Source organism: Cavia porcellus, unplaced genomic scaffold, assembly GCF_034190915.1.
Source record: "Cavia porcellus strain 051 isolate PalLab524CR breed Dunkin Hartley unplaced genomic scaffold, mCavPor4.1 scaffold_21, whole genome shotgun sequence".
In the NCBI taxonomy this organism is placed as follows: Eukaryota; Metazoa; Chordata; class Mammalia; order Rodentia; family Caviidae; genus Cavia; species Cavia porcellus.
The window spans coordinates 60,211,267-60,234,194 of NW_026947504.1; the positions used below are offsets into that span (position 1 = coordinate 60,211,267).

The 22,928-nt window shown below is 38.9% G+C and overlaps 2 long non-coding RNA genes across 2 annotated transcripts in view; one reads left to right on the forward strand and one right to left on the reverse strand.

Moving 5' to 3' along the window:
- Window positions 1-20,116, reverse strand: part of LOC134471998 (uncharacterized) — a 66,549-nt gene extending 46,433 nt beyond the window's left edge. Inside the window, exons 1-2 of the long non-coding RNA XR_010041823.1 lie at window positions 19,917-20,116; window positions 5,963-6,039 (exon numbers count right to left, since the gene is read on the reverse strand). This is a non-coding gene — a long non-coding RNA (uncharacterized LOC134471998). The remainder of the gene's footprint in view (window positions 1-5,962; window positions 6,040-19,916) is intronic.
- On the forward strand, window positions 6,594-11,086 carry LOC134472055 (uncharacterized). The gene is made up of 3 exons (XR_010041880.1): window positions 6,594-7,152; window positions 8,831-8,985; window positions 10,909-11,086. It is a non-coding gene; the product is annotated as an uncharacterized LOC134472055 (long non-coding RNA).
- Window positions 20,117-22,928: the final 2,812 nt, after the last annotated feature.

Genomic DNA, 22,928 nt, shown 5'->3' on the forward strand with positions numbered 1-22,928 from the left:
TTGAGTAAGGCGCTCTTCCACAGAAGAATGAGTGTGTGTGTGTGTATGTGTGTGTGTGTGTGTGTGTGTGTGTGTGTGTGTGGAGAACCACCCGCTTAAAGGCATACTCTGGTTCACAATGGTAAAAATTTATCCAGATAAGTAAAAGACCAGCTCTCAGAAGCTTAAAGGATTGAAGAAGAAAGGGCTTTTAGAGATAGTCAGATTCAGCTTTTCCATTTTTAACTGAGAAAGAAAAAGAAATACATCAGCTTGAGACCCACAGGGAACTTTTGATACATTCCCACCTGCCCAGTGCATTTTCACAAACAGTTCATTTATAAATGGAGAGAACGGATGTGTGACATTTGTTTCTAAAATTGTCAGGAAGGAGTCTTGAACATCTTACGTGATGGATCAGAGTCCTAGACACTAGGATGCTTCCTGAAAGATCCCAGAGGGAATAGCAAGAGTGAAGAGAAGAACGGATTTAAGAGATAAAGCAGCCAAGATTATATTAGGGAGTGTTGCTGTATTGGTCACCAAGCAGGTAAGATGGTGACCGGACTGCATAGCGATCCTGAAAAAAAATGAAGGGCAAACAGCATAGTCCACATCCATCCTACGTAAACTGTGGTTCAGACTTGAGCATCAGAGAACTTGGGCATGCACTGGAGATGCAGCTTCTTTGGTCCTCTCAGATCCACTAAATCTGAACCTACATTCTAGCAAGATCCTGCAGTAATTAACATGCTTGCCTAAGTTTCAGGGGCAAATGAAGTATTGCCTTTTTCCCCTGTTGGTTTAAAAGACAATCAGTGTTAGAATTTGAAAACTATGACAAATGAAATTCAAAGAGGTGCATGACTACGTGTGTAAGAATCAGCATTGGCGATCAAAGCAACATCACAATAAGAGTTTGATTTCTTGAGTCCAGTATTTTCTTCTGAGATTTCATTAACTGTTTTGTATTAGTACAGTGCATCGGGAAGGGCCTATGTTTACAATTAGCTGACGGTGACAGATGCGGCGGGTAATCAGGTGCTTCTGCCCAAAGGGCAGAAAAGTTACATATTCCTGAGAGTCTCTTTCTCACATATGAGAGGTGGAGCCCTGAACTCCTTTAAAGAACCTACAGTATACCTGTTTCCTAATGAAATTTCTGGCTCAGTTCAAATCTTTCAAAAAAATAATTTTAAGGAAAAAATATAAACAAAAGATGTTTGCTACCATCCCTCGGGCTGTATTTTATAGGAATACTTTGCACATTTCCACATTCCAGTGAGGCTGTGGAGACCAGAGTCCCTGCATGTCCACGGATGCTCATCTGTAAACCAGTGCAGCTTAAAGCTTGTAAATCCCAATTAGGCTGCTCGAACCAGCTGAGATGCCACAAATGCAACCTAGTGGCTTTTCCCATGGGAAGTCAGAGAAGTGGAAAATATTTCAAGCAATTTGGCATGCTTGCATAACCCTTTTGTGGAAATTACTGCACTAACAATTTGCAATTAAAGTGAAAGTGAGTAAAAATAGAATAATCTCTCATTTCCATAATGGCTGTATTTTGTAGGCTCTAGTATAGGAATGTGCTTTGCAGCTGACCCATATATAATGACAAAGAAACAAAAAAATCATCAACTTTCTGTATGCCTAGCCATATGTATGACAGGGCATAGCACATTGTTGTAGCATGAATGGCAATCTTTGGCTAGGACAAAAGGCAAGGTTGCGTAGAACATAAACAATTCAAGGAAGACAGAAAAACACATTCTCAGTCCAAACTGTGGTTGTAAATTCATAGTATCTGTAACGAATGTGGTTTTCCAGCCTCTCTGACGCCTAAAATTAATCCATACTTTAGTGTTATCCCTAAATCTAGTGTCTGGGGTTGGGAATTAATTTTATCACTCTAATAAAAGCTTCTTTGTAAAAGTCACTCTGTGAGATGGGAAAAAATCATGTTATACAACAAAGTACATGGATTTCTGTGCTTAACACTGTGAGATTCTGTGTTGGTTCTTCCTCTTAACTTGGATAAATAGGAGTTCAGTGTTCAATGGAAAAAATTTTGAGAATCACTCTGCTAATGTTATCATGCTATGCTTCTTTCATTTCTTAGATGCCATTGGGGCAGTTATAGATTTTGTGTAAACTTTTATAAACTCTATGATAAATGTGTAGACTGTCATTTGATGGCTAAAAATATCCATCAGAAGAATTTTTCTGAGTCTGAATCACCTACATATACTAAACAATTCAAAAGGTCTAGACATTCTGGCAGAGGAGAGAGCCTGAAAGGGAAAATAATCAGTTAATGAACTGAAATTGCAAGGTAAACAGAGGCCACATGGCATTCCTGCAGGCTCCAGGGGACTTTCTGCAAGGGGTAAGCATTAAGGCAAACTGGAGCCTGCTGTGAAATGCCCCATGGGTGATTGTGGAAAAGGTTACATATTAAGAAACATTTAGACAATGAAAGTTTGTTTTTAAAAGATAGCTCTGGTTTGAGCATGAGGGTAGTTACAATGTAGAGCAGTTGGCTGAATAAAGCACAGTAAGAATTTGAATACAGCTCAGAGAAGAGATGGGAGGGGTGTAGTGGCCTAAGCCTATAATCCTAGCACTTGGGGGGCTGAGGCTGGAGGACCACTGCTGGGTCATAATGAACTCAAAACCAGGCTGGACTATTTAACAGTATGCTGTCTCAAACAAAGCAAAGACAAAAAACAAAACAAAATAATGCAAAACAATTTGGAAAAGAAGCAGAACTGATGAAGCCTTAGAGATGGATGGGAAGCCAGGAAGCAGATAAGGGCGGACAGTGGATGGCAACTTGATTTCTGCTTTGAGTGTCGCGAGTGAGCAGTGGTTCTATTCACAGAGTTGGAAAACACAGAAAGAAGAAAGGCAACGAGATATTGCCGGATATGTGCATGTAAGACAGTAAAAGAATTCGGGTCTGGCGTTCAGGATAGCCTGGACCAGGGTTTCAGAGAATGGGGAATTTCTCATGGAGAGGATAATAATGGAAATAAAGTTTGTTGACAGGCATGACAGTGCTTGTGATAGTTAGTGTTTTTACCTCTGTAATAAGTAATTAAGATAAATTAAAAGGAAGAAAGGTTTGTTTTGGTTCAGTTTTGGAGGTTTCGGTCTGTGGTCACCTAGGCCAGTGATAGGAGTATATGATAGAAGAGATCTGTTTGCTTCATGTTAGCCAGGGACAAAAGGGAGGCCAGGAGGGACCAGGGTTATGCTATCTCTTTCAAGGGCAAGACCCAGTGACCTAATTCCCTTCCACTGGACACCACCTCCTAAAGATTTTGTGTGGACCTTTGGGAAACATGAAAGATTTAAGGTGTATCATTGCTCAAGGGAGAAAGTAGCATTAAAAAAAAAAAAAAAAAGCAGAGGAACGAGACAGAAACTAGGGAAAAGAAGAAGCAGACCAAGAAAGAAGTTTGAAGAAGTCACAGTAATAAGGATGCTGATTTTAAGAATCAGTCTCTGGATTGATCCGAAATAGGCTGAGCTCCTGAAAGGATGGACTTTATCTCTGAGAGAATGATTTAGATTCTAAGAGTCAAGAAGATATAATCTATGGCTAAGGTTTGAGGCTAGAGTTGCCTATTTAGTCAGATAAAACTAAACTTAGACCCTGCTGATTGATTCGAGTTATATGGGACTGGAGAGTGTAGGTGGAAATGTAGCTGGTTCTTTGAGCCCATTTGTACAAGCCAGCCATACAACTGCTGATGAGAACACGATGGGGCAGGCTCAGTTTTGGCAATAGTCTGACTGGTAGACAGATGGAATGTGGTTAGCCTGGTGGTGGTAGTGACAGGGGGGGGAGAGATTAGAGTCAATTTTCTACAGAGGGAGAAGATGGTGTTCATGAAACCTTTACTTTTTTTAAAGTACTATTTATGTGGCTTTAAATCCATGATTCCCTTTATATATCAGCATAACTTTCCAACATAAAGTTTAAAAATAAGGAAAATCAGAGCAAACTGACTACCCAGACCCAGCAGAATGACAAAACAGGATTTGAACCCGTGTTTGTGGAACCTCAGTGCCCTGTTCCTTCTGCTCTGTCTCAGCAGGTCTTGATCAATGGACTTTTCTTAGTCTCCTTTCTGTTGTATAATGAACAATTGAATAATTAATAAAGAATAGACATTTGTTTCTTATAGTTTTGGAGGCTGGGAAGACCAAAGCATGGTGCCAGCATATCCGGCATGTCCTCTTTCGAGGGTGAAGCCCTTCTCATTGAACAATAACAGGGCAGAAGGCAGTATTTATGGTGAGACAGAGCATGTGTCCGTAGTCAGCTTATTTTTTTTCTTTTTAACAAAGATACTCTTGAAATGAACCACTACTTTATGAATGGGTTAATCCATTCATGATAGCTGAGCTCTCTTAACCTTCCAAAGTTCTCACCTCTTAAATACCATGGACATGAATTTTGACGTAAAATTTCCACTGTGTGTGTTCCAGGGGACACACCCAAACCACAGCAGGGCTGACACACAAGCAGCCTTCAGGTGTACGGAGAAAGACAAATCTGGAACAAGAAAAGCCTGAGGGCTCCCAGCCAGGGAAGAGTTGGTATTCTACAGGGAGTGTGGTGTGAAGAAGGGGAACAGATCAGCACCCAAGAGTAAAAGTCCCACCTCCAGGACTTTAACAAGGGAAACAGGGACAGCAAGGCTGAAGCTGTCTCTCAAGGACTCCGTGTAATCAGCAGCAATGATGGTGATCCGTGCAGGTTGGAGACAGTTATTAAACGGTGATGTGTTTTATTTGGGGATTACACTAGTCATGTTCCCATTGCCGGGACAAAATACCTGACACTATCAACTTAAAGGAGAAAAGGTTTTTTGATTTATAATTCTCAGCAGGTCCAGTCCAAAGTTGGTTGGCTCCAAGGCAGAAATGGCGTGACAAAAGTCTTGGCAAAGGACCACTGCTCACCCCATGGAAGTCAGGAAGCAGAGGACAAAGACAGGACCCAAGACAAGAATCCATCCATCCAGTCAAGTCCCAAGTGACCCACCTCAAACCAGGCTGCACCTCCCAATAGCACGTTCAGCAGCTGAACTCATCAGTGGAGCACAGTGCTGCACCCCATCTTCCAAACATAAGACTTTAGGGGACGTTTTTAGATCTCGATCATAACAGCAATGGAGAGAATTTTAAAAAACAAATATATACATAATCTTCTCAGTCAACATGAGGAAATGCTGGTGAGAAAAGTTAGAAGATGTGTGTGATAAGTCAAGAGTTGAGACTGTAGGGTAGTGGATTAAGAGTGGTACTTAAGAGGTGAGAACTTGGGTCCGGAACAAAGGATGAAGCTTCCTCTGAGATAGGAAGGAGACAAAGATGGGTAAATGCATTATTAATTTTGATGGTGGAGGGGAAGGAGGTTGAAAAACTTTAGACTGTACAGCTTCAATTATTTCTGCAGGGTAATCAGTGAAATGTAAAATTGAAAGAAAATGATACAAATGCAAACCAGAGCATCAGGGAAGGCAAGAAGAAGTTGGATGGAAGGAACATGGCACCAAAGACCCAGCAAAGTGGGAGGCGAGAGGCAGGGAGCTAAGTACTGTTTAACCTCCCTGCTCCTCACAAAGGTTTAGAAAGGACACAGCGAGGAGCGCTGTGCATTCAGTAAGACGGGGTATGTCGAAATACACTGAAGTGCTGTACACATCAGTGATATCTGCTAATTACTACAGGCAATGGGATAGATTCAGAGAAGTCAAGGGCTTTTCCCACGGTTACAGTGACAGCGCCTGCACACTGCTGCAAGATCTTCCAGCCCCAGTCCCCTTGCTCCTGCCGTGTACCTCATTGCATAGTGCAAAGTTGTATAAATGAGCAGTGATAAGATCAGAAATTGCAGTGATAAGCTGGGAGTTTGGGACCATCTTCCTTTTAATTTTTGTTTTGGGTTGCAAGAAAAGGAAAAGCTTACCTGTTTAATACCCGCAGGTGACAACCTTGGACACACTCGCTTTCTGGTGTAGTGCCCCGTAGTCCCGAGGATAAGTGCTAGGTGACAATGTGTAAAATGGACAGGTTAAAGAAGAGGTAGAAAAGGGGAGGAGGCACACACACACGCACAAATTCATAAAACTCAGTGAGACCACACAAGTACAGCTTGCAGAAGAGACCGCTCAGATGGTGAAGCAGCACTGCCCACAGTGTTTGAAGGACTGTCTGGCGGAAGAGGCACTGGATTTGTCTGCATGATCTAAGAAAATAGGAGCAAATTAGGTAAGTAGTAGAATTTCTGAGGGTTGCAAAGTGCTTTTGGGGAAAAGAAATCCACTTGGACCCCACAGTCGGTACACATACAGCTCTTGGCTTGGCAGCAGAAGCACATGTGTAGGAACACTGCGGGGGGCCATGTGCGGAGCAGACTTAGCAGCTGTAGCTCATCAAAGTTGCTCTCCGAGCCCCATCATTTCCTTGTTCCATAAGCTGACACATCTTTGCTGCTCCCAACAGCAAGGGTATATTTTTGCCACCGTATATATTTAAGTAGTCATCCAACTGTTGTGTTTCCAAATATCTTGATACTACCCTTTCTAAGTTTCTTTCAATTTTTAAATATCTGGGTTATCTTCTTTTTAACTCATTAGTGGATGAAATGCTTTTGGTTAAAAAAAGGACTGCTTGTATTTTTAGCATTATAAGCATTTATTACATGGGGGAAATTTGTTTTCTCCACATAAATCAGAAAGATCAAGTGCCCCAATTTTTTTCCTTGTTATTACGTGATATATTGTAATATACAAATATATGACATGTATATGGCACAATTATGTGATATATGTATTTTTTTCTTCCTTGGTTCCTGCCTCATAACTCTGACTTACCTACTCTGATATTAGGTCAAAAGACCCCTTTCATTCCAGAGGGTCTTGGCCCTATGCCCTGGGGAGAGGAATGCTGCTCAGAGAAGCCCAGAAGAATCTGAACATACAGGCCCTGCTGGATCCCCCAGCCCTGCAGCCTATTGGCAGTTACATCTGTGCAATGAGGTCTCCATAGAACTCAAATCCGGAGACCTACCAGGCAGCTGAACGTGAGGAGGTTCCTGGACAAAACTGCTTTTGGAGAGGGCAAGGAAGCTCTGTGTGCCTTCTCCCATATCATCCCGTATGCACCTCTTTTCTGGATCCTCTGTACTATCTTTTACATCAAAACAGTAAATGTAAATGTTTCTTGAGTTCTGTGAGTTGCTCCAGGAAAGTAATTGAAATGGTTGTAGGAACCTTATAGTCTGATGGTCAGAAATAGAGGTAAAACACCAGAACTTGCAACCAGCATTTGGTGGTCGTGTTGCGGCAGGATTGGGAATCTAGCCCTTAATTTGAGGGATTTGACACTCTCTCTAGATAGGTAATTTCAGAAATGAATCGCATTACAGGTATCCAACTAGTACCACGTCAGAATTCCTTGCTTGCTAGTGGAGAGAAATCTCCAAACCTTTTGAGTCGCACAAGTTTTCTGTGTTGATTGCGTTGTGAGAGAAAAGACAAGATAGGCCCTTGTGCTTTTCCTAACAGATCATGTGAAAGACTTGAAATAACATTTGATTGTTAATTCATAATCCTTCTTTCCTTCTACAGAGATTACAATCTTCATTCGTAGAAAATATTTGCTAGAAAATCATAGGAGCTACCTCCAAAGAAAACTGATGAGCAGATTCCATTTCTCTTCAGAGCTTAAAACCTCCTCCTTCAGTAACTTAACACCTTTACCCTGGACACTTGGTTACATAAACCTCACACTCTTCTGCAGTACTTTGCCTCATGGCAACCTCTTTTTGAGCACACTTTGTGATGGGGGGCTGGCCCTTATAAGGACTAGTAAAGTAGGCAGAATTGGGTGAGGCTGTACAGACTGATTTAAGAGACCGAGGTAAGACTCAGGGCTTAAATGTCTCTCAGGTGCCCCAGGATCTGAATTTTATTCATTCAGACTCATAGTTCTGAATTATTTCCCTTATATTCTTTAAATATAAACACTTTGGGGGAAATAATTCTATTAACCTAAGTCTCAGAAAAAGATGTTATATATTTAAATACGTATTACTAGACTTTCCTTTTCTATTGAAATTACAGTTTTGTGTGATGATAGTCCAAAACAAAAAGAAGTATCAAAATATGGGTAAATATTTTTTACACTGATTAAGACTAATATCTGGAAGTGTCAAGCACCAGGCTATGAATCATTACCCAGAACCCCAGCAATTCTATAGCCTTACCTAATGTACTAGTGAACTAAAAAATATGTTAATAGACTAACCTAACACCATAACAGAAGCCATATAACTTCTTAGCTCTGCAAGAAAATAAGAAATACAGAACCCTTATAAATCTGGAAGAAGGAATGCTCTTCACAGACAAATGTATGAGGGCCAAAGGAGTTCTTTCTTAGAAACAGAAACAACCATGATACTTATAAAAAGAATTGAAATTAAGAATAGTTAAAGCCAAGAACCCATAGCAAGTTCAAAATAAATATGCCAAATACTCTAAGTTTAATACTAAGAACTATTGTATATATGAAAGCATCAGAGATTAAGAAGAGGTCAAAGAATCAAAAACTTTCTGAAAGAGTGCTAAAACCTCTGTAACGTTCTGCTCTAGTTGGGAACAGGAATATCTCCCAGAGGGCCGTGCATGGGCGGCTTGACCCTCAGGCTTGGCACACCGGGAAGAAGTATAACCTTTAGAATATATGACTAATGGAAGGAACTAGGTCATTAGGAACGTACCCTTGAAAGCAGTAGCAGGTTCCCACCCTTTCTTCCTTTCTCTTTGATTTACAGCTTTGCTCTATCACATACTCCTGTTGTGAAGTTCTGCCATGTCAGAGGTCCAAAAGCAACAAAGCCACCAACCATGGACCAAACCTTCTGAAACCATGACCCAAGATAAAGCTTTCCTCTTTATACGTTATCTCAGGTGTTTTGTTATAATACTGGTAAGCTAACACACATTCTTTGTGAGTTCTTTAGTGATGTGATCTTACTCAGGGGATGCAGGTCTGCACACCATATAAGTTCACTGGGAGTAGTGGCCAGCTGTGGTAACATCAAGGAAGACAGGACATTGGGAGAAGGAAGCTCTGTCACATTGCATTACAGTTCATTTATAAAATCTCTGTCTCTAAAAGCTCCAAACCTTCTCAGAAGAAGAGCAAAACAATCTTTCCTGCTAAATTCTGCAATCTTGGTGGACAATTTAGGTGGGTAAAAGCCATAGGAAAGCCTTTTTTACCTCAGCTGATGACCACATGACCTTTCAAACTAAAGACAAATGCTGGGCTTGGTCTATACATGTTATCCCAGCACTCAGGAGGCTGAGACAGGAGGACTGTCATGAGTTCACAGCCAACCCAGGCTACAAGAGTGAGTTCAAAGCTAGCTTGCACTGCATAGTGAGACCCTGACTCAAAAAAAAATAAATAAGATTTAAAAAAAAAACAAATTTAGGACAACTTCACATGTTTTTATGGGGAGCGTTAGATAATATAATTATTTTATCTTCCACTTTCATAATCACAAATCTCTAGATCCTTTGAGGTTGGTTGCTTTCAGGAATTTCATGTGTCTCTTAAACTTTTTAATCACCACAGTCTCTGCTAAGATAGAAGCAGGATATTCTGCCTTTGTATTAAACAGGAATTCAGCTATGAAGTTAATTGAGTGGTAATCAATCTATTCTCTAACTTCTCCTTTGCCCCTATTATTGGGATTGGATGGCGATACTCATGTGACATCACTTTGACCAATGACCAAAACCCTGGTGTTGGGGGGAATGTTTGACTTTCTTAGTTAAAGATGGACAAGGTTAATGCTGTCTTATCCCTTCTCCCAGTCTTAATGGCAAAGTTGACACCATCTTGCCATGGTTAGCAAACCCCAGGAGAGTTACCATGTTAGTGATCATGCATCACTGAGCCATTGATACTAAGCCACTCAGCTCCAGACTGCCTTCTACACAAGAAAAATAACACATCATCTGCTAAAATTCTAGTGAGCTAAATTCTCTACCACTCACAGTTAAATACATTTATGTTACCTACAAGATTTTCACAGTTTTATGTGAAGGAGATACTTTGTAATGAGATTCTTCCAATAATATACAGCATTCAGTTACAAATCAAAACAGCTATGCATATCAGCATGGGAATAGCTGATATAATGATGCCTTAAAACTTCTGGCAGTCACTCAAATCCAACCACAAAAGGAAAACAAAAATCATTCAATTCATTTTTAAATCATTTGACTGATTTATTGATTTACCATCAAGTATATGTATAATTAATTTAGTTTCTAGAGTTTGATATATTGATTTTTTGGCTGTTAATACTGCAGAAACTTCATACCACTCCAACAGCTGATATAAAAATTCTGTTCTATAAATAAATATCCTTTGAGGCTGGTGAAACTTTCTTTTTCTCATGTGAAATAAGAATCTTATAATCTGGTTAATCTACCTAATACATCCCTGCTCTATTTCATAGGAGCCAAATATCTGAGTTCCAAGTAAAATGCCAAGTTTAGGCAATTTTTAAAATAACATACAGCAAAAGGTGGAAAATTTGCCTCATCTAAGGCTCACTCTAAAAGAGAGTCTAGCAGCCTTAAATTCATGCTTCTCAAAGCCTGAACTACAAACCAGAGCAATCAGATTGGTTATCTGAGTTTACTACAAATGCAGGTTCTCAGGCCCCACCTACCTACTAGGGCAGAACTACATTTGAGGGCTTTGGGGAAATTGTGCGCACAGTAAAATGTGAGAGAAATGTTACCCTAGTATTCCTCAGCAGTCTCTCTCTCTCTCTCTCTCTCTCTCTCTCTCTCTTATTTTGGTCTTTTTTTTCCTTTTTATTGGTACCAGGGATCGAACTCATGACGGCCTGCTTGCAAGGCAGGCGCTTATGCCGCTGAGCTAAATCCCCAGCCCCCCTCAGCATCTCTTCATCACCACCTTCTGCTGAAGATGGACGATTCCTCTACTCCCAGGGCAGGGACTTCTTGGCAATGGCTTAAAATAGCCACAGATGAGGGAGGTGGTGCCAAATGGTAAGGAAGTGAAGGGTGGGAAAGCCTGACTGGTGCTTGGAGGCAGCCTGTCTATTCTGATCTATGTTGCTGTGGTTCCGTCTCACAGGGCTCTGTCTGATACGGAAACATTCTGTGAAGTATTATTTCACAAACTATGGGCTCCATATGTTTTATCTCCTTTTTTTGTGGTAGTTATACTTTAATTTCAGGGATAATTTTTTAAAGAGAATAAAGCCAAGCAAAATAAAACAGAATAAAGCCAGTCAAAACAAACCAGTGTAAGTGATACAGGACTTCAAAACAATACAAAATCAACAATGGTTACCATAATACCTCTTATTGTCTTCGAAACTGCTGCCCTTACCTTCAGACACAGTAAAAACTAAACAAAATAGAACAGAAAGAACCAATAAAACACGACAATGAATGCAATAAAGCACTTCAAAACAAGATAATAGTAAATCTAAAATGGCCACCATAATATATCTTGTTATCTCTGAAATAGCTTCTCATGCCTTTGGATATAATAAAATCACACAAGACAAAACAGAACCAGATAAAACAATGAAAGTGATACAAGGCTTCAAAACAAGATGATAGGGAATTAACTGGCTACCACCTTCACGAGGAGATCCCCCCATAGATGCTACATTGTGTTATCCTCTGAATAGATGATCAGACTACCAGCTTTAGACCTGCAAAGTCAGTGAAACACTAAACGCTACAAGCTTTAAATTTGTATTTTACTTCAATAGCTATCATTGCAGTCTGTATTTCTCCAGATCAGCTGGTTCAGCGATAATTTTATAAAAGATTTAACATTATAAGAATTACATGGGACTCTGAATATATCCATGTGATATGTGTATTTCCAAAGCAGATGCTATTTGGACAGAAATTCTGAAAGACTTTGAAAAGAAGAAACTGCTGAAGGATGATTCACTAATCTCATGGTCAAAGTTTTACATAAAATAATCTGCTCCACTGTAGCTGGTATGTATTCCTCTTCTAAGCAGATCCCGTTGTTAAATATACCCATTTGCAAAAATTCATTAGCAGCAAGCATAATAATAAATATATAATGAAGTGGGTTTTTTCTGTTTCTTTTTCAAGAAGTACTTGGATTTATTATCCATTTAATGCATACTCCAATAATATTGTGATGCTAAATTTATCTTTAAAAATACAAGACAATTTTATTGAGTCAATTCTAAATTTGACATTTATGAATTTCTTACTGATAGCTTTGCTTATGTATGAGATGAGATGCTCCTGAACTGGAAAACAAAATTTTGAAAATAATAATATTGTTTTAAAAAGCATTCTTAGATGAATAGTATTAGTATTATTGAAGTCACATCAATAATATTGAAGTCACAAACAAAACCAAAACATTATATAAAATTAGGCATGCAGCTACACTTGAAATTCAACAAATGCCTTCTCTGTCACATTAAAATAGTCGATCTGAATAATGTTACAGATTTACTTATATTTTTATAGATTTACTTATATTTCATTTGTAAATTTGTTTTGGCTTTATAGTTAATAATAACTATAAGCCTAAGGAGTTTATATATCATTTTATGATAATGTTACTAGAATATGTAAAATGATAAAATGATACATAAACTCCTTAGGCTTTGCCTGTTTTGTTCCTTCACAGATCCCTAAGCATCTTTCATAGTCTAGGTACACTATAGGTATAGAATTTAATAAATGAATGGATAAAATGACCAGAAGAGGTGGGTCTCAACAGAAAGAAGGGAAACAATGTTACAAAGTGAAACAGAAATATATCAGCTGCTCAGCAGAAATATAACTGCATCTGAAATTGACAGGGAAATGTTCCTCTATGGGGAACCAACTGTACGTATATTATTTCCTTATGTAGTTGCCTTGTACACAAGCATATTTCAAACATTCAATACAAATAACTGGAAATAAATACATCAGTATTCATATCACTTTTAAGTATAGATCAATCATACATTTACATTACTTTCCAAATATACATATACATAAACATGTGTAGCACTAGTAAAGTAAGAACAAATAGTTATATTACATCCAAACTTCCGTTATACATGCTGAAATCCAGGAATCCTTACCATGAAAAGACAATTCCAAACACTTGCCTCCTAATTTAGGCAGGTAGTCTATTGTTTTCAAGTATGTTCCCCATGCTATAAATTTAGCTAGTGAGCAATGGATAGGTCATAGATGATAAAATTGAAACCCATTCTCTTCCCCCATCTGGTAAAAGTGGGCTCTTCCCTGCCCCCCCCTACCACTTGTCCCTCAGCCTTTAGCCCCACACATGTTTCCCTGAAACGAGAACTCGGCATAGAATGAAAAATAAGCACAGCATCAGCCCATGTGTAGGACAGCTCAGTGTGTCCTGGTGATGCTCAGTGGATGATGTGTCAGAGAAGCTACAGAGCACTTGTAAATACCCCTTTACCATGGCTGGGCAGTGAACTAGAGCATGGGCATTTCTGGCCTCACATATGGTCATGTGATAACAGCAGGGCTTCCCATCTTCCTTGAGAGTAGTATATGGATACCACAGTAAGAAGCTTGCTATCTTGGTGGAATCATTCATTTGGAATGCGGAGGCCTGGGATTATCAGAAGTGATGTGTAGCAGTTACTGTATATGCCAACCTGGTGGGACCACAGCTAAATTTACATACAAACATTATTCTAGGCATTCCTCTGAGGGCATTTTGTTAACAAGATTAATACTTAAACAAGTGAATACAAGTAAAGTAGAATGCCCCTAATAATGTGTGTGAGAGTCACACAATTAGTTAAAACCTGCACAGAAGAAAGACTGACCTCCCTAAACAAGCAGGAATTCTGCATTCTGATGGGCGTTAGACTTAAACGGCAACATTCACTTTTCCCTGACCGCCCTGTTGAACAGCCTCTATAATACTGTCAGAATATGAATTTTCTATCCATATGGAGGAGAACACCAACCAATGGATTATCTTTCCCATCTCTTAGAGAAAGTAAAGCATCAGTTGTGGAAAAGATGAGCAAAGAGACAGACAGATGGACTTTTGAAAAGTTAGACAGAAGGACAGACAGAACAAGCAATGCCTGAATCACTGGATTCATTTATCCATCTAGACTTTTAGTTCAATAAGAGTAATAAATCTCTTTTTTGCTTAAACTAGTTGGAATTGGGTTTCTGCTATCTTCAAAAATGTTCCAATACATATTTCAATTTCTCTTCATTCAGCAGAATTATTACCTTCATTTACAACAAGCATCACAAAAATTTCCATCCAAAAACGAGCCCCAAGCACCAGTCATATGTCCTCCTATATTTAACTTATAACAATACTTTGTAATACAACACTGCATTTTAAACTTTCAGAAGAATTTTTCACATGTGTTTTATTTGGCCTTGATATTGCTAGGAGATGTAGGAGGATGTTTGGTCTGCATGAAATGATACCACTCAAATCCTCCACTAATTAAAGATGCTGATGAGTAACCAGGACATCCACTGCGCCTACCTAGAGAGGCCATTATGTTTGTTCATTCAATATTCCTGGCCTAGAATGTCAAAGTCTCTAAGATAGCAACACGGAACAATCAGAATTATTATACTCCGTTTTCTTCTGTGAAGAAACAGACGAGCACATCTTACAGTTGTGTTAAAAAAGGAGAATCAAGCCTTGAAGAACTTCTTTGTTCTTTTCCAGTGTAAAGTTTCCTGTTTCTTTTTCAAAAACTTATTTTTATTTTACTTATTTCTTTTAAAATAAGTATAGGTTTGTAGTATATGGTGTTTACTTTCATTTTGGAAAAAAGAATTATGCTTCGTTTATATACATCGACCTTTTCTAATGTCCTTGTTTACCTCATTTTCCCTTGAGACATAATCGCTGTGCCCCTTTTTACTTCATTGAATGCAGAGACCTCTCTGAATAGTTTGTGCGAATAGTGTCTATGTAATAATTAAGTGCTCTCTTTACCCCAGATAGGACATTCATTTCAGTGAGAATTAAACAGATGTCAAATTCAAGCAGTTTCTACAATGATAATTTTCTCACTTTATTGCATTGCTGTCTCAGAATTTTGACTAACATGCCTGAAAGTCGTTCCACATACATTGTCATAAGCTTCTTGGTCTTATCATAAAGGATAAAACAATTCTGTATTCAGTGAGAATGCTCATGGATAATATACCTAAAAGCATACGTTGCTTTAGTTCATCGTCTTATCTGGCTTTTTAAATATCTGGTAGTCTGGCTGTTAATCTGGATAAATGATAATTAACATTATAAGGACTTATAAAGTAAATAGATGAATCTTATGCTGGCAAAAAATGAGGGGGTGGAAGGGAAGAAAAACAAAAAGAATTCAGATATGTCACATAATGTACCAACTTCCCACAGTGAGTGCAATCATTATTTAATACAACCATGTACTAATAAAAATTTTAAAAATTAAAAACTGGGAGTTCTGACAACATTTTATCAATGTAAGAGCTAAAATTTTATCAGGAACTTTGTCAACATCAGAGTTTCATACAGTCAGATATTTTGCAGATATCTCTAAAAATCAATAAAATAACATACAGATTTCATGAACACTAATAAGCGATTCTAACTATCTGAATATTAGTGGAGTGAGTCACATGTAAGAATTCTTTTCACTCAGCAATAGAACTTTTCCAAACCATTGTGGGTGGCCAAAATTACTGCTCACTCAAAGCCAGATGCTACGCTGGAATGCCTCTGCAGAGCCGCAGAGAAATTCAAAGTTTAATTAAAAAGAGCTTCTCACGAGTTAGAAGATGATCCCTGTTGTTCAATTAAGTTGTAGACATTGCAGAAAACTGAATATTTAAGTGATCTATCGTATTTCTCAGGCACCTTTGTCTGATTTCAAACTCTTCCCTCTGAAGTCCAGTGCCAGTCAGATACAAGCACCTTTTCTCTCCCTCAGGGGACCATCCTGGATTCTGCAGTTCCACTTAGTCGTCCCTTTCCAGGCCTTGAAGGTGGAGGTGGTGTGGCATTTTCTTCCTTACTCCTTCAATCAAGCTTCATTCTAATCCATTAGCATGTTTGGAAATGGTACCCAAATCCAGCCTTGAAGAGGTCACAAGAGTCCGGCTGTGCCTGGATCATTGTAGAAAGATAATGGATGTGTATGAAGATAGTGTGACAGCATTCTCAAACCTTACCTTTTCTATGTGTTTCCACTCTTAATTGACATGATACCAAGGCAAGCTGAATCTGAAAAGCTAGGCTGTTCCTCTGGATATAATGAAACTGTGAGAATCTTTTCTCCCCTCTATGAGATGGAATATAGTTCGATTATCTAGTGATACATTCCTGTTATCTTGACTCCCCTCCCTTACCCATTGGAGGGATTTTGGTCATTCCTAAACCAGTGAAGGTGTGTGTGTGTGTGCGTGTGTGTGCGCATGTGTGTGTGTGACAACCTATTATCTATAGTTTTTCATCTTTCCACCAACTGATCCCTTCTGGAATTCAATGTATTCTTATGGGCTTGAAATATAATACTGTTTTTCTAGATTGTTCTTCATGATCTATTCTCAAATCTCTTCACTTCTATGTGAATGTGTTAAGTGAAGAGATTTGAGCATAGACTCAGGGTGTGACATGGTTGTAAATGGGAAGATTGACTTGTGAGGTATTAAAATATTCAGCTACCCAAAGTAACATTTTTCATACTGTCAATATTTATATACTGTCAATATTGAAATTAAGCCTTTGAAATAAGGAATGACGCAATTCCTCCAGGTACCCAAGGTAAAGTTGAAATATGTGCCCTGCAAGAGGAAGCATTCACCTACTTAATACCCACTAGCATTTTACCAAGCTGTCCCTCATATATGAGAGCGATATTGTTTTCTGAAATATGTATCAATGTCTGAGTTCATCAACGGATGAATGGATAAATAAAATGTTTATATACACGATGAAATGTTATTGAGCTTTAAACATGGGGAAGTCCTGCCATTTGCAACATGGAGAATGACTCTCCAAGACAGTACACAGCACTAAGTGAAATAAATGAAATACAGAAAGAAACGTATTGGTAACATTTACATGTGGGACTCTAATAATATTGAATTCATGGCGAAGAGTTTAGCAATGGTTACCAGAGACTGTGGTGGAAAGGGTGGGAAGAGAAGGGGTGGGGAAATGTTGATCAAAGGGTACAAAATTTCTGGTAGACAGGAGGAATAGGCTTTGAAGTCTATTGGACAGCAGGGTAAGGACAGCGCATAATAATATAGTCTATATTTCAAAATAACTAAGAATAAGCTTCAAGTGTCTTGCCATAAAAATGATAGGTTAATGAGATAGTGAATATATTAACTTGATTTAATCATGTTTGATATGCATATCAAAATATGTGCATCCATAAATGTGTAATTATGATATATCAATGAAAGACAGTATTGATAATAAAGTGATTGTGGTATCATTGAGTGAGAGAAACTTTACATTTCTTCTAAAGAGTTGTTTTCCGAAAGTGGAAAACGAGGCTCTCTATCCTTCAGTACTGTACAAACATTTAAGTCTGCAGTGGAATAAAATCAGAATATAGGCCTTTTACTTGTTGTCACGAGCTCTTTTGACTGTGTAACTTGGGAGAGTTTAGCACAGCGGGAAGAGACTGGGATCTGGTGTTATCAATACAAGAGGGACAAAGGGCGGCGAGAGACACAGTGAGCCACACACAGGCTCTGTTCCTGTTGGTAAAAGATATGAGAGCATGAGTCAGTAGTACCCGTCATGAAAGTGCCATCTGAGAGAATGGAAAGTGAAGCCACACTTTGTTTAGGAAGATTGTCAGCAGGGGAGACCCTTGGAGAAGTCAGACCCTGGGATCCCGCTGGGCCCTGACAAGGTAAGTAAAGAAAATAGGAGACAGCTGAAGACTAATTTTTCTCCTGCATTTGGTTTAGAATAGACCCTCGTAGGGTCCTATGATAGAAATTCAAATTGATGATCTCAGAGTACAAAGAAAATTGCTACTGGGTGTAGAACTGGATAAAGTTCCACCTTGATGTTTAGCATCTTAATATTTATTGTAAACCACTTTGTGGTCCATTTTCTCACATCGATATGCGAGACTCTTCACAAATTTTCCTGTGAAGTAGGTCAGCTGTATGGATCTTAGATTATAGACAGGAAAAAAAAAAGGAACAAAGTGGTCGATTTATCCAAGAACATAAAATACTTAAAGGTCAGCCATGGCCTATGAGTCACAAATAGCAGGTCCTTGAATCAAGACCTATCCATTGCTAAATCATGGCTTTAGGTAGAGAAATTCTAACATACTTTGATCCTTTATCATGGCTTATGTTGTTTTATAGAATCGGTGCTAAAGCATATTTCATAATTCTAATTCTTTCTCGAACTTTCTTGAAACATCTACATGGTCTTCCTGTCTCACTGGTTACCACTCTTCAGTCAGCTTTGCCAGCTCCTCCCTCTCTTCCCAGTGCTGGACACTTGTGAGCACTGGTTATGCTTCTTCTCTGGGAGGACAGATACTGTGCGTCAGTTACATATCCAGGATCTACAAATTTTGTTTCCCAGTACCAATTTCCTTTCCCAATTTCAGGCTCATAGCCTGCTTTCTACTTCCTTGTTCCATATGGATAAGAAGCAGATATTTAAATTTTTAAACTTTTTTTAATTTTAAAGAAATTAAGATAAAAGATGACGTAACAAAGCAGATCAGAACAGAACAATTTAAGCAACACAGTATTTCACCACAAGACAACCCGATATATCAGTAGCTACCATAATGTCTCTTTCCTTGAAATAGTTGAGTATACCTTCATACACAATAGTATCAAACATAATAAAATAGTATAAAACCATTAAAGAGAATGAAAGCATTACAGGGCATTCAGACCCAAATAACAGAAAATGAAAAATGGTTACTATATTATCTCATTGTCCATAAAAGATTTGTTTATACTATCACACATAATAAAATCCAATAAAATACAACAGGATAGAACCAATGGACACAGAAGAACAAAAGCATGGTAGGACTTCAAAACAAGATGATATTAAATCAGCACTGGCTATTATAATGTCTTGTTTTCTTCAAAATAGCTGTTCATACCATCACAGACAATAAAATCAAACAACCCAGGATAAAACCATTTAAATTTAACATATTCCAAAAGAACTCCTGGTTCCATAGTCAACTTTGGTCTCCCCTTCCTAACCTACTCCCCTCTCCCCAGTCTCCTCCTTGGTAAATGGCACTGCTGAACGTTTATCCATAGCACCCACTTGCTATGAAACTGAAAGAGTTTGACTGTTTTTTCCTCACACACCCACTTCAGTCTGCCATCTAATTCTGTCAGTTCTAACCCCAAAAGGCACCCACCTCCATCTCTGCCACTCTACCCAAGTTACTACCATCATCCGGGGATGATCTTCTTATGGTCTTCAGGATGCTACTTGTAACCTTAGCAACCGTTACTGTAGTTAGAGTCACTTCATATGTACACTGTGTTATTTCCCTATTCGACAGCCTCCAGTCACCTCCCATCATGGGTGACATTAACTCTCCGCACTCACTGCAGCCTCAGGCCTATGAGACTTCACCCCACCACCACTGGCCTTGCCAGGCTCTGCGACTGAAGGTAACTTTACACTTGCCTTCGAATTGCTCATCTCTCATACATCCTTTTCTGCGCCATGGATTTCTGTGGCAGACAACAGGCAAAGCCTAATGTCTTAGTTACTTTTCCCTCATTGCTAAGACAAAATACACAACTCCCAAAATTGAAGAAGGAAAGGTTTACGTAGCTCACTGTTTGTGGAGGTTTCAGTCCATACTCCAAGGCAGGGTGGCATGGCAGAGGGGCAGCAGTTCATGGTGGTGGAAGACAGCAAACCAGCAAAAACTAAAGGGAGAAGCAAGTCTCTTTTCCTCCCTTATGTTGTATGCAGGCTGCTTTTCCTCGGGTGGGTACAACACTCATACCATGTCTGTGCCCTCGTCTTGCACAGGCTCAGGAAGTTTACAAAGTGAAGGCACTGGTCCCCTGCTGAATCACTTAGATAACTGCTAAACTTTTCAAACTGACACCATGAACAACATCCCAGAGTGGTAAGGGCCTGTCCTCTCACCCTAGGATGTAGTACTGCTGAATTACTTAGTTAAGCATCTACACTTCCAAAATTGACACAGTGTATCAACCATTATATCTATGGATGCCCTCACTGAAGAAGGTTTTTACCTTTTTTTACTTATTTATTTAGTGTTTTATTTTTATTGATACATGTTTGCTACACATAACAATTTGATTTCTTATGGGAAATTGGTCTACATACATAATACATCTTTTTTCATCTCCTTCCTCTTCCCTCCCTCTTTGAAAAAGCTTTTTAAATGTGTATAACAAAATGCATAAGGTCGCAAAAGACACAATTGTTCTCAGGATATTAAGAAATACACTAATGTTGCAGCGACGTGTGTGCTTCTTAACAAATGTAATAGGACATGACAGTATCTGTGATACTTACTGGTGTCAGAGTCGCAGAGGCTGCAGGTATTGCTACAGTTTGTCCACAGTATTATGGGAAGAAATGTTAATTTCAGGTATTAGACAACAAAAATAGAGATAGAATTTCTTTTTCGTTCAAATTCAGGGTTCCCTTGATTCGACTTATGGACCCTAAATTGAGAATCTCTATTTATCACACCAGGAATTTTGTTACCTCCAGGACTTTGTACTTGCTAGTCTCTCACCTAGAATGCTCCTCCTGTAGACCTCTGCAGAGCTGTTTCACCTTACCGAAACTTCTATCCAAAGCTCCTTTTTACTGAAGGCAGAAGCCCCACCCTGGGTGTGAGTAGCACTACCCAAAAAGTTTGTAATCTGTTTGGGGTAAAAGGGAAGGGCAGGTTGGCTTACTGGTGCTCCTAGTTGCCTCCTGCCCACTTTGTCAGGGACTGTTTCTCCTCTTCAAAGCTTCTCTGCCCTGCTGCCCTGCCGGGCAGCCTGCTGACTACGGACTGAAACCTCTACAAACCGTGAGCTGAAATAAACCTCTCCTCATTTAACTTATGCTTCTTGGATATTTTGTTCCAGCAATGAGAAAAGTACACAAAGCACACAGGTCTTCAAGATTTCTTAAAAATAAGGTTTCTAACAGGAAAGTGTTCCACATCTTATACGCTCATAAATATGATTCCTGATGTACTGTATGTGCCTGGGCACCCACCAGAGAATTACATGTTAAAGTGCCAGAAGTCTAAGAAACTTCTACCACCATGAACAATCTCCTGCTTTGACTATTTCACATTAAAGTATAACAAACTAACTATAAAAATAGCTATTTTCTTTTATTCTTACCACTTGAAATTTGGCTGACTCTAACAAGGGACTTTTATTGAACAAACATACTTCATTCAAAAGCAAAAAACAGAAAGTGAATGCAATGATTTATTCCATTATATGGAGGCACATCAACTTTTTTATTGTAGATTACTGTGTAACGTTGCAGATGTTGTGTGGAGCAATGCGGGGCTTTGTGGTGCTGTCTCATTAGTCATTAAGATATGAATCTAGAGGAGGAGGAGGAGACAGCGCTTCACAGATGAGTAGCGTCATTCTTGCACACATGAATCTGCAGTAATATTCATGGGTGGGATCAGAGCAGGAGCCAACATCACATCCTAAAAGCCCATGGAAGAGAAAAAAGCTAGAAAATAAGCCTTGGAATCAGAAGTATTAAAGTGTTCAAGTACCTATCACTTACGTTTAAACTGACATGCTATTTACCTAATATATATTAATTCCTGATTGTCTTTTCAAGAAAAAGAAGTAGAAGAGAAAAGCAACACATGTGCTTCAGCCTTTAAAATAATAGAAACACTTAGATATAAAACTAACAGCACTAGAAAAATACTAACCATTTCTATTCACAAATTATCTTATCAATGCAAACACCTAAATAGAAGAGTTGGCAACATGCAGAGCTTGATGAAGAGAGCTAGAGGGAAAAAAATACTAGGGCAAACCTCAAGTGAATACAGAAATAACTTGGAGAGCTAAAAAGGAAAGCTTGTTACATGCCAGCCAGTGCATGTGTCCCTGCCAAACCAAGAAACTGTTGGTGTTCCTAGGGCATCTATGTTAAGTAACCAAAACAAAATATATTTATTTTGAACAGTTGCATTTTGAGCAGAAAATTAAACACTAAGTAAAGCTAATTCTGCAATTTTGAAGCAAACAGGCATTCACATTCTTTGAATGCACAGTTGAAAAACACTACTGCATCATTTAACTGCATTTATGCAAATGTTTTGACTAGTAATCTTCAGCAAATAAGCTGATCATTGAAAATAATGTCCAATGGCAGAGAGTATAGATCTGGGGAGCATGATGCTTATTCCTGGGAAACTTCTTAAAACTTTTAAACAAAACAAGTTATTTAATCCAGTTGGATCTGACTGAATATGTTTGCCAGAGCTCCGGATTCCTGCCTGTTGAACACCTTGTCCCGGTACCCACCAACCACCTGTCCCCTTATCCCCCCATTTCAGTGGCCTCTCAGCAACCTGTAGGTCTGCACAAGATTCGTCAGCCACTTGATTAAAAAGACATGGTGCATGGGACTCTCAGAACATTCCTGCCACTTGCTTAGTGACTTGATCCAACCTAAATGTGTCTCCTTAATAACTGGGGGTACTTAAGCATCAGAAAATAGTTCCATAGGACCTGAATTTGTTTCTTTGTTATATGGCTGCCATATACCATTGCCGTGTGCCATTTTAAGCTTTCTGGTAACGGGGCAACAGTCATAGCACAGAGGTG